The following is a 13,192-nucleotide window of genomic DNA, read 5'->3' on the forward strand; positions in this document are numbered from 1 at the left end:
AATATGGCTTTGTGCAAGAGTAGTGGGAATATCAAGTTCCTCTTTTGCAAATAAATGGTAATTCCAGCTTTTTGACAAGGAACAAACTTTTCTTGTTATAACTTTGCTGCTGAGCAGCAAAGGAGAAGTGCAAAATAACATTTTCTGAAGCTGCAGAGGGAAATGGGAATCCCTGAATTCTGGATTACAACCACAGTGATTTATACTTTCATTAGGGAGAGACGTGAGAATGACACAGCAGAAGACGGTGATTTTCTGTTAGCAATTCCAACTTTGCTTATTGATTAGGAACATCTTTTTGTGGTTTTTTTTTTGTTTTTTTTTTTTTTTTTTTGTTCTTTAAATGTGCAGTGTTGTGGAGGTTTATTTATTTTAAAAAGTCTGTCAGAAAATACCTTCAGGAAGTGTTCATGAGGGTTGCATAAGGGTGGTATATTCTTTGTTGTAACATTTTAGACAAGTCAGGTTAAGTGATGTAAATGGCTAATTCAGTTGAATGAGTCATAACTTGTCTTTTGTGTTTTGATTTATAAATATCATAAAGGAAGGAATTATCAAAGAGTAATAGCTGGCAAGCTGTCTTGCCAGCCATCCCCAGACAAATACCTAATGGTTTTTTTCAATTATTTGTCCAGTTTGCTCTCTAAGTTACTAGGAACAATAAGACTCCTGCTGCTTTTCTTCAATTACTTATCTCTAGTTAACAAAGCTCATTGTTAAAAATTTCCCATAGAATATTCATTTTCTGTATTTTTAGTTACACCTTCTTGTTCCAGCCTGTTTATTCACTCCCTTCCTTGGTGTTTACACTCTTCGGGTACTTGAAGTGGTTCCCATATGGCTGTTGGACATTGTGCAGACAATCAAACATCATTCCTTTAATCTCTTCTCATAAATCAGCTCTTCCAGCTGTTCAGTCATTTTTATGGCTTTTTTTCACATACCCATCATTCTGTTGCTCTCTTTCTGGTATTGAAGTACCCAGAATTGTGCAGAGAGTCCTACATATAATCCCCCCAGAGGGAAGCTGAGTCATTCACTCTCTGGTACAGTATTTGTGACCACATATACAGCTAGCTATGAATTCCGATTTGGGTTGCTGTCTCGCATCTGATAATTTGGTGCTTTCTTTCTGGTTAAACCAGAACAACATTTTGGACTGTTTGAAAGCTTGAATTAATAAATTTATGGTACTTAGAAATTTTAGGAGAGATGCTGTAAATTAGTGATCACAGATTTGCTTAACAACCAGCGGCAAATAAGGACTAAATGTGATATTGCAATGTCAGAAGGAGGTGTAAAAGGAACAAATGTTTTGACATGGCAGGTAGGAAGGAGATGTAGTATTTGCATGCACTGAAGGATAATTGGTTGTATCAGTGAGTGAGAAAAATAATCCAGGAAGGATCTAAGACATCACCTAGTCCATTATCCTGCCCAGAGGTAGGATGCAGTACAGCTCTGTTGGTCCCGATGAGTTTATCGTTCCTGTTATTAAAGACATCCACCAAAGAAGCGGTAATTTCTAAAGGAAGTCTATTCCAGTATTTACAAAGCAAACTTGCTAGAAGGTTTTTCCTATTTTCCAACCTGCATAACAGGCTTCCCAGTTGCCTTTTTTGCTACTTTAAATGACAACATTGATGAAATACGGGACTGGGACCTGGGTGCACCTGTTCCTTGTGATGAAAAGAAGACGTAAATGATTAAAGAAATATGGTTATTGTGTGCCCTGTCATTATTAATCTAGTCCTCTAGTCACAAAATGTTTGAGCAGCCATAATCAGTGCTCTTGAGAACGACTGCCTGGGAGGGAGATGCTGACAAGAAGAAGTACTATTAATTCAACAAGAAAGGCTTTATCCATGCCAGAGTCCCAACTGCTGGTAAAGATGATTGCAGTAGTGCTGTGCTGATTTGCACCAGCTGAAGGTCTGTGACCTATATAGACTCAGTTTGTTTGACAGATATTGAACTGTGGTACAAATTTAGCCCCGGCTCCTTGCCTGTGTACCCAAAGTTTCCTCTGAGCTAACTACACTTCACTTGGAAAATACTATCAATTCAAAACTGTCCTAGCAGGTAAAAACAGCAGGTCAAGATGCAAAGCCCGCAAAACTGCCCTGGAAATACTGTAAGAAGTTATTACTTTTTAACTTGTGTTTAGAATCCTTATTTTTTGGGGTGTGTGTGTCTGTAAGTATGTTGCAAATGATTTGTGGTTTTATTGATACTTCAATCCCGTATTCTATCTAGTGTCAGGAAATACAGGGAGAGATCATGCAGAAAATGCTACCCAAGTCTAGAAAGTGTTTAGTGGTCTGGGAAATGGTCCAGGTTGGATTTTCAAAGCAAAATATAGCACATCTTTTGAAAGTTTCAGAAGTATTCCAGTTCCCATGTAAGTATTAGCATTTACTGAAAATGTAGTAGAGACATGCACATGGGTCATTCTTATCCCAAACCAGACTCATTTGATGAATAAGTAAACACACTTTTAAAAGTAAGTACTCAATTTCTCACTTTTGAGGTGTGGTTATTGTAGAAATCAGGTGTTCAGATAAGTACACGCCATACTTTCTGCCATTAGCTGCTCATAAATGAGCTAATTGCTATATCCTCTGTGTGGAAGAGCCTGGAAAATTTTCCCCCAGATTACATACCCAGAAAACATATAAGAAAGGCTTCATACCTCAGACAAGGGTGCCACGGGTAAGAGAAGTTCTTTGGAATATGCACCTATCAAGCAGGAATAAGGCCACCAAATGCCAAGAGTGTGTGCCAACATCCTCCCCGATGTCCCTTTAAAAAATAACGTCAAAGAAAATTCAATAAAACAGCACCCTGTCTCACAGATCCATGATTCACAAAATCATGATACACTGCCACATAAGTTTGCAGGGCTTGGTTTACCCTACATCACTTTAAGCACCTAGTTGGAAGGCCTAAATAATGAACAAGGTAATTTGAGAAATTCCCTACAGTCAATGGAAAGTGATGGACACCACTAGAAGGCAATAAAGATCTTAAAGTCTAAACCATAGAAAACAGTATTTCTTCCTTCCCCAAATCAAACCTCAATATATATTTTTAATTAGAAAAAAAAATGCAATTTTCCAACTAAACTGAAATACAAACCTTAATAGTCTACTCAAACCACACAGATTGAATCTCCCCCGCAACCCTCTCCCAGTCAGTCAGCCTCACCGCAGGATTCTTTGGGGAAACAGATACTGATGTACAATAGACCTCAAAATCAGTAAAATCAGACTCCGGGGAGCAAAGGGAGGAAAAAACCCTTCAGAATCAAGACTTTATCACATAAAATGTCCTGTAACTATTATGATCCTTTCTTATTTAACTTGGTGTCCAGTCACGTTAGTGCTGAAATTCCTGTTTTTTATAAATAACACTTAGAAGAGCTCTATAGAGGTTTCTTTTGTACTACTGAAATTGTTTTAGACCCACAAGTAAGGATGTATGTTTCTGTATATTGTGGATTGTATATGTACTTATAAGATATATAATTATCTATTATATTTTTCAAATATATTTCTGGTTTTGGTTCTGTTTCTCCTATCTTGAGTGAAATGTAGGAGACAGGAAAAAAACTAAGAGTTAAAGCATCTACTTCTAATAAACTAGGAACTTTTTTCAAGGATAACAGTATCTAGTAGTATGTATCTTTGCTAAACGCTGATGCTCTACTAGTCTTTAATGTACAATGCCGTGCTTACTCTGTCTCTATTTTACTGAGGTTTTCTGTTCTATTGGGTTGTCTAAACTAGCCAGCTTTGTCTCCATATGTATTCAATGGAAAGAAATGGGCACTGCCATGGGGCAAATGCATCTAGTGCTATCTTTTCGTAAAATGAATCACAGAATCACAGAATCGTGCATGTTAGAAGTGAACTCTGGAGCTCATCTAGTGCAGTTCCCAGCTCAAAGACAGGCCAGCTGCTCAGGGACCTGTCCAGCCTGGTTTTGGTAATCTTCTGGGAAATCTGTTCCAGTGCTTGATCACCCTCGACGTAAAAAGTTTTTTCCTTTCACTCTATCAGAATTTCTGATCCACCTGAATTCCAGCTTGCATCTCTTGCATCTTATTTTACGCCTGTGCACCTCTGAGAAGAGGCTCCCGCTGCCTTTCCTATTCCCTTTCATAAGGTAGTTACAGACAGCAATAAGGTCCCTCCTGAGCCTTCTCTTCTGAAGGCGGAACAAATCCAGTTCATGCAGCCTCTTGTCATGCATCCTGTGCATTGTCCTTCTGCCCATCTCGGTGGCCCTCCACTGGGCTCACTACAGCGTGTCTGTGTCTTTGTGGTACTGGCTGTAGTACTCCAAAAGCAGTCTTACAAGGGCCAAACAGAGGCAAAGAAACGCTTCCCTTGACCTGCAAGATATGCTCTTTCTAATACAGTTTAAGATGTGGCTGGCCCTCATTGCTGCAAGGGCACACTGCTGAATAATGTTCAGCATGTTGCCCATCAGGATGCGCTGGTCCTTTTCTGCCAAGCTGTTTTCCAGAGGGTTGAGCCCTGGCCTTTAATACGGCATGGAGATATTCCCTCTCAGATGCAGGACTTTGTATTTTCCTTAGCTGAATCTCATGAGGTTCCTGTCAGCCCATTTTCCAGCCTGTCCAGATCCCTCTGAACAGCAGCCTGTGCCCTGCATATTGACTGCTCCCCCCAGTTTGGTATCACCCGTGAAGAGGCTGAGTGTGTCCAGTCGCTAGTAAAGACTAAACAGTATCAGCCTTGCTGAGGTCAAGGTGTACAACGCTTTTTGCTCTTCTATTGTCCATGGAGCTGGTCATATCATCATAGAAACCTGTCAGGTTGGTCAGGCAGGATTTGCCCTTGCTAAATCCCAGTCACCTTCTTGCCTTTCATGTGATCAGAAATGACTTCCTGGAGGGGGCTGAGGTGAGGCTGACTGACCTGAGTCATCCTGCTTGCCCTTTCTGAAGATGGGTGTGATGTTTACCTTGTTTCAATCATCAGGAACCTCCCCTGACTCCAGTGACCTTTCAGGGATGATGGCTCTTTTGCAATGATGCCAGCCAGCTCCCTCAGCACCCTAAGATGTATCTGATCTGCTCCCGTGGGTTGCATGTACTTGGTTTGCTTAAGTGGGCCCTGACCCTGCCTTCCTCTCCTGGAGGTACAGTGTCATTTCCACAGACTCTGCCAGTAGCCTTCAGGGGCTGGAATGCTTGAGGACACACTTGCCCAGTGAAAACTGAGGGGAAAACAAAAGAAATGGAGTACCTCAGCCTTTTCCATGCTTTTTGTCACTCAGTCTCTTGCTCCATTGAGCAGAGAGACCACATTCACATTAATCTTCTCCCCATTGGACATGTTTGTCTTCAGTAAATATAAAGGCAGAGCAGGCTGATTAGCTTAGTCTCCACTAATTTTCAAAAGCCTAGAAAACAATGACTTGAATCATATTTTAGATTCAGATAAACCTTTATTTTGGGATTGACTGTTGCCATTACCAACCCGCACCGGGCTGGGTGCAGCCTGGGCTGGTGACATGTTAGCACTGGTTGGCAGCTGACTTCAGCAGCCCGGCAGGGTAGTGTCACTGCATTGCACAAGGAGCAAGGGCTTTGATCAAGCATCAGAACTGGGGGGTTTATTCTTTGTTGTGTTCTGACTTGTTTACTGGTTTTAACTACTTGAAGAGTGATTCGTGGCAGAGAAACACAGCTCCATGCTCAGTGCGCTCTCAAGCAGTTACTTTGCCTGTGATGCTGTGGATCTCCAGAAGTCTTCCAGCTCTTTGGAGGTTCCTACTGGTGTGCAGAGGGACATGCACTTGGCTTACATGCCACGTACAGCAGTTTTGTAGGATCTAACTTTTGACATGAAATGGTATTAAGTCAAATATTTAAAGCACTTAAGAGAAGAGTCGTCTACATGGAGAAGTCATTCTTCTGCTGTCGTTCTGCGACACTTTTCTTTAGGGGCAGTTTTACTCACAGCAGACACACCGTCAAGGCAGATGTTCCCTTTATAGGTTCTTCAAGTGCTTAGTGCCTCTTGAACGTTGGTCTGTGCTATGGGATGGCTGATTTCGCTCAGGTTTTATACATCAAGGTTACAGTAAAAATCAAAACAGGTGACTTAACCTGAACAGAGCAAAACAAGGCAGGAAAGAAGCATTTTCTATCCTAAAACTCCTAAAGAGAATGCTCTATATAGTATCTGGGGGGTGCAGTGGAGGGTGTCATGATAATAGTGAGTGGAATGAGAAGTGGTATTTATGAGAGTGTAAAAATGAATCAGTGAAAAAGAAGAAATAGTTTATCTCATTAACCTCTCTGCCAGTGTAGTCCTTCCTATAATATCCATTATAATAACCATTCCAGGAGATTTTTGTCTGCCAGGAGTTTCCATGGAGCATGCAGCACGCCAAGGGGCTGCATGGCTCCCAGCGAGGGTGAGGGACGCATTCCAGGTGACTTTAATGCCTTTTCAATCCAGGTCTAAAGCCTACAGTTAGCCTAAGACTACAGTTAAATAAGACCTTCCTGTGCTTAAAGGCCCAGATCCGCTATAGCAGGCAGTGCCAGATTAGCAAGGCAAAAATGACTTTATAGATCTTTAGGCTGCTGTAAAACTATTATAAAATAATCTTGGCTACCTGTGAGCTCAAAGAGTACATCTGGTAGCAAGGGAGAAACGTAGTATCGATACTACACCCTCTAGCTGGAGAAGGGAAGGTGGCACGCAGCCACTATTGCTGCTTTGAATTACCTGGTATTTCCCCTTTATGGAGAACCATCAGGAGAGCAAGACTGCTGCGTCTCTGGCTCTTTTGCACCACTGAAGTGGCAAAAAACAGCTGGAGAAGACCTGAGAATGATGCTGCACAGCTCATTTAATTTAGCGTTCTAATTTTTTTCCTGTTTCTGAGCTGTACAGCAAATGGCAAAACTTTCGATTGGCTTTAATTATGCAATATGTTAAAATATAACTAAGCACTCATCACACATTAATTGCCAACAGATTTCTGAAGACACTTATTGACATTGAATAATTACATAGGAGATGTGTGCCTCTTATAAAATGGATAATCCCCAATAAATCTATTTCTTGCAACCATTCTGTAATTATTTTACACTAACTATATTTAGATTTGGTAGCATAGATCATAAAATACCAAATTTTTATTTAAAACAATATTTTAAAAGTCTAAGATATGTAAGTTAATCCTACAGAAATATGTCTTCAATAATCAACTGGTATTTTTTTAAAAATGCAATTAGAATCTTATTAAATCTAAATTAAAAGCTTACATGAAAAACAATTTAAAAATAGATATTGAAACCTAAGAATTCACACTCTTCAGTGTTTGCTTCTATTACAATGCACACTTAAGAATTTGATAATTTTTTCCAGGTGGACAAAAACAAAAAGGGTTTAAATTTGTAGCTAGTTTCAGATTTTAAAGTAAACAGGCTATTTAAATGGAAGGACGTGGTTTGCCCTGACGTCCCCATATGGGAACATTTAATTTTAAACACATCATAAAAATAAGGCAGATTAACATTTTTAAGCAACTTTGTGCCATTTGAAGGGAGTTTTTATTTTCATTTCAGACACTGAACTTGGTTTTTCCAACATGCAAATTCTGGGTCAATGATAGGCCCAAGGAAGCAAAAGCAAGGATGCGGCGAGCAGGCATTCATTTTCACACGACGAATTAAAGCGAAAAAATCTGTAGAGACCGCAGCATACGAGGGCATAAAGTATAGTGAGTGCACCCAGTCACCGAAGTGATGCTGAGCTTGATGCAACTGCTTAAACCTAAAGCCATGGTTTGCTCTCCTTTGCTTTAATGGAAGGACAAAAATCCCAGCTCTTAGTTATTGCTAAGCCAATTTTTCAGTACTTCCAAATTGGGCTATTATGCGGTTCTCTTAGCATGCCACATCATGTTTGTACATTGAAATCTGTGCTTGGCATTTCTTCTATCCTATCCACAGGGCAAAAGCAGAGTTAGACATAGAAGCAGAGAGACTCCTGCAGAGAAAGCAGCAAGAAAGCGCAGCTTATAAATCATTTTTGAGATTGCATAGAGATATGTAATGTGTGATCTGTAGTCACAGGCTGTGCCTTTTGAACTCAGATGTTTATTAGTTCATACTGCCCCATACTGATATCTATCAGGATAACATAATAGTTATATGACAAGTTGTGATTTTACTGACTTTCAGTCACTGCCGAGTATTTTTCAGGCTTTCTGGGAAATTTTGCCATCTTTACTATATATTCCATGAGCACAGAAGTCTCTCAAATATCCATTGTTCTCGAAGGATTGCCTTTGGGAACTCAAGGGGTGCTTACTTGCTTTTTTGTGGAAGGGAGATAATGAGCTTAATGGAAGAGAATCAAACTCATTGGAGCAGGGTATCCTTAGAGCATTTCCGACAATTTGGGGCGGGTTTTCTGAAGCATAAATTTCCTTCTCATCTGCAGGATTGGGTCATTTTCCTACTTACTCCTGTTGAAAGCAGTGAAGTGGCTGGAACAGGGTTTTCTTTCTCTAGAAGGCTGTCATAACAAAACAGCTTGAGCTGGTACTGTATCATCGTCTCTATGACCCGTTTATCTCTGTTGGAGGAGTTGGGGGTGGTCCTGCAGCAATAAAAGGGGGGCATTATAGAAAAACACAGAATATGTCACTTAACCTTTCATATCCATTGTGTAACAGTGTATCGTCCACACCTCTCTGTGTTAGCCTACAGGTAAAAGCCTGTAAATATATGTGGCTTATAGGTCAGTTGTCTCGGGGAGTTGTTTTTTGGATTAGTTGCAGGAGAGGTGCTGAGCTATTAAAGCATATGGGAAGCAGCAAGTAGAAATGCCTAGAAAGAGCAGAGTCTCCGTAATGTGGGAATTCATGGGAATTCGTGGGAATTCGTGGGAATTCGTGGTCATGTTAGGAAAGGGTGTAGGCTGGCAAAGAGTGGCTGGCTGGCAGATGTGTAGGCTGTGTTCTGTGAAAGAGACCTCTTAGTAGTTTGAAATAGTGCCATACCCACAACGGCTTGTATGCAGAGCTTCACTGGAAAGACACCCTGAAGGCCTGAACCAAAGGGCTCCTCCTTTGCTGGGGAAACACTTGCTTTCCTTTCTGGTCCCATTGAAGTGTACTGTAGAAACTGCTGATGTGAGTTAAGTATCAATTAGCATAGAAAAGACTTGTGTAACATAGTCCCTACTGGTTTTCATTGCCTTCTTGAGCTACTGCAATGGATAGGCTTGATATTTAAATCCTTCTTTTGTCTAAATAGGGGAATACTCTCTTTCTGCTTAACAGACGACTTTCTTTCTAAGAAAGGATTTGTAAAAAGTGGCCTTCAGTCTTCTTGCTGGCCTCAAAAGGCTACAGTTACTAAATACAGATGTCCCAAGTAAAATATCTGCCTGCCTAGAAGCAGCCATTTAGGTTTAAGGACCCATTTGATCCTCCCTTCTACCTTTCTGAGCCTCTGGTATACGCTCCAGATATGGACTTAAAAATCTTACTGTCATGCTCCTGTGGTCAGGAAAGAGCCCTGCTGGCTATAACGTGGCTATAGCAGTCATGAGATGAGATGGATGCTCTCTTCCTATTTCCCAGTCTGTAGAAACTCAAAGCCCAAAATATTGGATCAAGTCGTCCTTATGGCAGTGCAGTTGGGTAGACTTTGAAGAGTCTGTTTAAGGGCTTCCAAAGCTAATTTACTCTCCCCCTTTTCCAGATGTCCATGGTCTTCATTGACTACAAAGGTGTCTAAACAACCAGCTTAGTCAGAGAAGCTTCTGCTGTTTAAGGTAGGGTAAGCAACATCCCACTGCAAGATCCTGTTGCTCCTCAAAATCTTGACCCAAGTATGCCTCATGGCGTTTGGCTCTATTTGTTCCCTTTGGCCCCCTGCCTGCTCTCCTGAGTGGTGCTAGAAGTCTTAACCTCTATGATAGCTTCTTCCTAGCTGGAAATAGGAAATAGGAAATAGGTCCAGAAAAGGACCTGGGTGTTCTAATTAACAAGCGGCTGAACATGAGCCAGCAGTGTGCCCAGGTGGCCAAGAAAGCCAGTGGCATCCTGGCTTGTATTAGAAATAGTGTGACCAGCAGAAGGAGGGAGGTGATTGTACCCCTGTACTCAGCACTGGTGAGGACACACCTTGAGGATTGTGTCCAGTTCTGGCACCTCAATATGAGAGAGATATCGAGGTGCTGGAGTGAGTGTAGAGGAGGGCAACGAAGCTGGTGAAGGGCCTGGAGAATAAATCTTATGAGGAGTGACTGAAGGAGCTGGGACTGTTTAGTTTGAGGAAGAGGAGGCTGAGGGGAGACCTCATCACTCTCTACAACTACTTGAAAGGACATTGTGGAGAGGTTGGTGCTGGTCTCTTCTCACAGGTAATTAGCGATAGAACAAGAGGGAATGGCTTCAAGCTGCAGCAGGGTAGGTTTAGGCTGGACATAAAGAAAAAATTCTTCACAGAAAGAGTGTTCAGACACTGGAATAGGCTGCCCAGGGACGTGGTGGAGTCACCATCCCTGAATGTGTTTAAGACTCGTTTAGATGTGGTGTTAGGGGATATGGTGTAGGGAAGAACTTTGTAGAGTGGACCTGGTGGTTGGACTCGATGATCCCAAGGGTCTTTTCCAACCTAAATGATTCTATGAATCTATGATTCTGTGAAATAGCTCTTTCCCGAAAGTCTCTTCTCACTTTCTCTCTAATAGACTAGCTGTAAAATATGTGTGTATAAGGGACTGGAGCCCAAACACTGCAGCCAGTAAAATGGTGGACTTGGTAGGAAGGTCCCTGCTGATTCGCATGCCAGAATGTTTTATACCAGGAATCGTAACAGAAATCTCAAATATTTTATTCTTAATAAGACTATGTTTCCTAAGTTCACTACCTTACATTTTTCTGTAGTATCTATCTATATAGTCTGTAACTCAAAACAATGACCAGAACTGAAAAGAGTGGTGAAAAAGAGGAAGGGAATAGTTCGTTATCGTTATGATACTGAAAAATTTTAATTTCAGATGTATGGGTGAGGCAAATATATGTTGCACATTAAGGAACATAAAAATTGTATGTGCTGCTTTATAAAGAAAAAGTGTGCTTATCTATTTCTCAGGCTCACTTTCAGTTTAACAAACACTGATTTCAAGATGGCTTTTGTATGATGAATATTTTCTGAATTTCTTAAACCTTTCGCGTACTTTATCATTAAAGCCTGGGGAAATCGAAGGAGTGGATTTCCTTGGACTGCAAATCAGGTGTTGCAGTTTTAACACCGTATTTATAAGGGATGAGCAAAATGGTCCTGTCTGCTCTTTCTTGTCATCTTGCTGGCACAGATAACAGGTGAACCTGAGCTGCTTTCTCCGTTTTTGTGAGCTTCTGATCTGCAGAGTTTTGTTGTTCATAAGCTGTAACATGAGAGGGCTGTGAGAGAATGTGTCAGTCACTTAGATCTCCATTCAGCATTTTACCCAGCGTGGATGGGTCAGCATCACAAAGGCTATCTAATGTCAGAACTTCTGAATTATTCAGGGGTTTTTCAGAGGCTAAAAAGAAATTCCTTTACTGGCTAAATTATTAATCTTGTTCATTTATGTGTTTAATAAATGATGAAATTAAAAGTGCGGTATGAAAGCAGTGACTTTTTGTTTCGTATTTTTCCAACTGTAGGTTTGATTGATTCTGCTTCCTGATAGGTCTTTCTAAGTGTATATTTGTATTTCATCCTCAGAATTTCCTGTGGTTTGAAATTCTTTTGCTGACATGAAAACAGTTGTGATTTGAAAAGCAGAACAGTGCTCAAACTGGTAATACATAAAGCAGTTGAACTTATTAATATGGCGCAGAAACAGGATAGTAGTAAAAGGTGCCATTTCCTCTGTGTAAATGGAAAACCTATGACATGGAGGGCTGAGAATCTCTTGTGATTGCATTGACAGACCATGGAAATAGCAGGATCCACTTATAGAGACTGACTTGAAGGACCTAAAGATCCAGTGCCAGTCCCAGCGGAGACTTTATGTGAAGTTTGTTTGTACAAGGGACTGCTGTAGATGTAAAGAAGTAGCTAAATGCTCCTTTGGAAGCTGTCTCTTTAGGAGCCTGTTGTTACGTTTCTGCTACCAGATGCGAGAGAGGAGGTGTGAAAGCCCTGCCGTCCCACTTCACCTTGCCTTGCATCTTATTAGCATTGGCTTTCTATCAGGGTTGTAATAAGACTCTACTTGGTGTTAGGTATTTTCAATAACTCTTCCTGAAAGAGGATGCTGTGGAACTCCCATGCAAGGCTCCAGCTCCCTCCTCTCCCCACACATGAATTACACTGGTCGAACACTACTCTGCATGACTCAGTGCATTTCTGGCCAAGTGTGTCTTAATGTACATTTTCTTGCCAAGCAGTGATGTCCCCTTCCTTAGTTAGAAGCATATTTTTTTCTTTACACTGTTAAATAAAAGGGCGGATTCCAGAGCCCCTCACTTCTTTCTGCAGACATCACATCCCTGAAGTGTAAATTTATCACCTGCTGAAGGGAAACGTTTTTGTGGGAGCCACTTGTTAAAATATTGGCACCATCTCCCTGCCTGGGCCACCCATGCAGTCTGGCTGCCTGGAGGTGTTTCCATCGTCATGGGCTGCGTTATCGGCTATACTGCACTGTGCTCCCTGCCCCTTCCCGCCTCTGCACGTGATCCGGGACCCGCGTTTATGGCATTGAACCATTAACTGCACTCCTCCCTTTTGCCCTTCAGGAACGAGATGGCTTTTATTTCAAAGTGTTAATATACACGGTAGATGAGAGGTCCTGCTCAGACACAGCCGCTCGGTGCTATGTTTCAGCGGTGTTGGAACAGCTCGGGAGAAGGCCAGGCTGAAGCTAACCCTTAAATGAGCATATGGAAAGCGTAGGTAGAAAATCTCTTTTCTCTCTACATGACGTCTATAAAGCAATACTCAGCTGTGGCATGTTGAAGAAACATTTATTTCAGCACTGTGACCTTTAAAGTGCCAGACAGGACAGAAGAAGGGATATTCCCTTGCTTTTTACTAAGCCACTCCTAGAAATAAGAAACCATATTACCTTGAAGACAGAAAGAACAGGCAGATGGCAGGGACACTGCAAAGACTTGATGTTTTCTCCAACCA

The sequence above is a fragment of the Chroicocephalus ridibundus genome, chromosome 3 (genome assembly GCF_963924245.1).
Source record: "Chroicocephalus ridibundus chromosome 3, bChrRid1.1, whole genome shotgun sequence".
In the NCBI taxonomy this organism is placed as follows: Eukaryota; Metazoa; Chordata; class Aves; order Charadriiformes; family Laridae; genus Chroicocephalus; species Chroicocephalus ridibundus.